The 2,551-nt window shown below is 33.4% G+C and overlaps 1 protein-coding gene across 2 annotated transcripts in view; it reads right to left on the bottom strand.

Moving 5' to 3' along the window:
• Positions 1-2,551, bottom strand: part of LOC102681653 — a 31,885-nt gene that overhangs the window by 15,392 nt on the left and 13,942 nt on the right. The window lies entirely within an intron of this gene.

Raw genomic sequence — 2,551 nt, 5'->3', positions numbered from 1 at the left:
TTTTTTTTTCACGACAAAAGTTTCCCATTTTTACGGCTTAAGAAGACACGCGAATAATTTGCAGTTCGTTTGGCATTATAAACGTCGTAAGTGAGTTTATGCGTATTTTGTTATACGTTTCCGCTTATTTACCAGTAATTCAAACGATAAAAAAAAAAAAAAAACGAAAAAAAGCAATCATCATTCAATGGGAAAACTGAGAATCTTTCAATCATGCTTAATTAATCAATTATGGGAACTAAATTTTAAAAAAAAACCGCGGATGTTATAATCGTTATTATTTCTTGATAATAACAATTCGACTCGAAGTCAGGAAAAAATATCGAATTTCAAGGAAAAAAAAAAAATCTTCACACGACCTTGTACTTCTATTCCGTTCTCAACATTTTTCATTAGTAGAATTGTAGTAGATATAAAATTCCTATTATCTATTATCTATTACATTGCTCAACGGACGATCGACATTCCAATAACACGTCTCCTGAACGGCGTCTCGTTAATAACTCATTCAATGGCATTTATCAAAAAATATCTTCGAACGAACTTTCGACGTTATGCAACGTTTCACTTTCATATACGATTTGATTCCGCTTTCCGTAGATGTTCTTCTAGAACGAGAATGATAATCGATCTTTTCATCTCGAAACTGCCCGTTCCGGGAAATTATCTTCCTCGAACGAGATTCACTCGTTTTTCATTGAAACACTTCGAAACTTTTCGGAGAAGGAAAATAAACGAAGGATTATTCTCGAGTACCTCTTCGAATCAAATTTATATAACTCGATCGATCTATTTTCGATCCCATATTCGTGTGAAAACAGTATACAGGATAAAACGGTACAAATTCGTGTAACGAATATATTCGAGATCCGAAATCAACGCTCGACTCGCGTTCCTTCCGGTAGAGTTCCGGTTCATTCGACGAGGAAACCACGATTGAAAATAAACGAGCTCGAGAGATTATTCTTGGTAAGAGTGCGGTATATAGTAAAATGTAAAATTAATTTTACTCGCGTTAGTTTTCCCCGTAAAATCCACACGGTTACGATATAATATTCCACGTCGTTTCTTTTGCTTCTTCCGATTCGCGTTATTCCCTCCACGCTCGTTATTCCCGTCACGACGATTCCGCCAGTCTCATCGATTTAAGATACGGATGGAACGTCGCAACGTTTGCCAAGCGAATTGGCCACGATTTCGTTTCTAATGAATTCTTCGCGCGTTTTCCTTGCTCTGCCGGGAAACTGCCGTCAGAAGGGAAAAACTTGGTTGGCGAGTCAATCGGACGGCGTTTCGCCCGTCGAGATCGCGAAGGGTATGAAATGATAACGAAGAGATGCACTCGGATGATGAAATTATCATCACGAAATTGATATACGAAGCTATTTCTGCATATTTATATGCATTCAGGTCGCTTTCGACGATGACGATAGATCCACAATGGCGTTCCACGACATTAAATCTTTTATGCTCGCGATTGTATGGTAATTTGCGATTCGTTATCGATGATTCGTCGTTGTAACGTTACGAAGCGAAATGTTACACGCGTGTAATTTTTTTATTTACAAATTGATCACTTGGTCGTTGGTAATTGGTAATTGGAAATTTGTTCATTCATATTAATTCCGATATAATGAAATTATCGAATAAAAGTTTTAAAAATATATAGATGTAGATATTATTATAATTATTGAATACTAATGGCAATATCTATTATCGTTCTTTTTTATATAATTATCAAGAAATCAACGAAAAATAGTCGTCATTAATTTATCTGAAATATTAATGATTCATAAAAGTGTGTATTCATAAATATTCATAAATATTTATAAAAAGTATTCATGTAATCGTTGATTAATAATATATTTTTTAATCTCTAACGGAACATTAATTCGCAGTTAATTACTTCGTTTCAAGAAGCTTGAAACTAACTTCTAATGGTGTTATATAAAGATAACATTTATATATATATATATATATATATATTCTTTTTATCTATTATATTATTATGTTGCAGTTCGGTTAAGATTTTTCTATTTTTTTTTTCTTCTTCCTTCTGTATTCTCTTCACAGATACAAAGTTAATATTCCATGTAAAATCGAGAATCTCATTTCTCGATAATAATTTATCGAGGTTGGATCGTCGCATTGACGTTCAACTCTATGCAATTTATTCCAGATGAAAATATTTGTCTCGTTAAATGCAAATTTATTAAAAACGCACGAGTTTAAAGAGATGAATATTTATTAAAAAAAAAAAAAAAGAAAAATTTTTTTCGCTCGTTCGACCATAATGACCAATGAAAACTTGTTTATTAAAACCTATTCGTTCTATGAGTTTGAAAAAAAAATTACGACTTATATCGTCCATATAATTGTGAATTGTGATATAATATGATCCACGAAGAAACGTGGATTCGTTTCTTCTTGAAACTTCTTCTTCCTTCTTCTTCCTAACGCCCCCTTCCTCCTCCCCTCCCTACTTCTCCCAATAATGATTTAACACGGGCCATCTTTTTAAAACGACGTATATGCCGGAAGTCGGATATAC

The sequence above is a fragment of the Apis dorsata genome, unplaced genomic scaffold, assembly GCF_000469605.1.
Source record: "Apis dorsata unplaced genomic scaffold, Apis dorsata 1.3 scaffold_882, whole genome shotgun sequence".
In the NCBI taxonomy this organism is placed as follows: Eukaryota; Metazoa; Arthropoda; class Insecta; order Hymenoptera; family Apidae; genus Apis; species Apis dorsata.
Note: the sequence above shows the minus strand (reverse complement) of the source record. Positions and strands in the feature narration are given on the sequence as shown.